This window comes from Eimeria mitis, genomic scaffold (genome assembly GCF_000499745.2).
Source record: "Eimeria mitis Houghton genomic scaffold, Emh_scaff523, whole genome shotgun sequence".
Lineage (NCBI taxonomy): Eukaryota > Apicomplexa > Conoidasida > Eucoccidiorida > Eimeriidae > Eimeria > Eimeria mitis.
This window is the reverse complement of record NW_013573517.1, coordinates 18,642-19,339: the sequence shown is the minus strand read 5'-3', so window position 1 is coordinate 19,339 and position 698 is coordinate 18,642.

The following is a 698-nucleotide window of genomic DNA, read 5'->3' as shown; positions in this document are numbered from 1 at the left end:
TTATTTATTTATTTATTTTTTTTTTTTGTTTCTTTTTTTTTGTTTCTTCTGTGTCTCCTCTCCCTTTCTATTTGTTTTTTATACTTCTTTTGTTTGTTTTTTATTTTTATTTTTTTTGTTATTTTTTTTATTTTCTTTTGTTTACTATTTATTTATTTGTTTTTGTTTTTATTTGTTTCGTTGTTGTTGCTTATTCTTCTTTTTTTTATTTTTTTTTATATTTCTTTATTTGTTGCTGTTTTATTTTATTTTGTTTGTTATTTTTTTTATTTTTTAATTTTGTTTTTGTTTTTGTTTTTGTTTGTTTATTTTTCTTTATTACGTTTCTACTTGTCGTTCTGTTTGTATTTTATTTGTTTTTTATTTTTTGTTTATTTTATTTGTTTATTTGTTTTTGTTTAATCCTTTTTTATTTGTTTTTGTTTATCTGTTGTTTATTTATTTTTTTTTAATTGTTTCTTTATTTGCCTTTTGTTTATCTATTTACTTATTTTTGCTGTTTGTTATTCCGTTTTCATTTGTTTTTATATTTTTATTTCCTATCTATTTATCTTTTATTTATTATGTATTTATTTATTATTTATTTATTTTTTATTTATTATCTATTTATTTATTATTTATTTATTATTTATTTATTTGTTTTTATTTATTTTTTATTTATTTCTCTCTATTTACTATTTATTTATTTGCATTGGGCG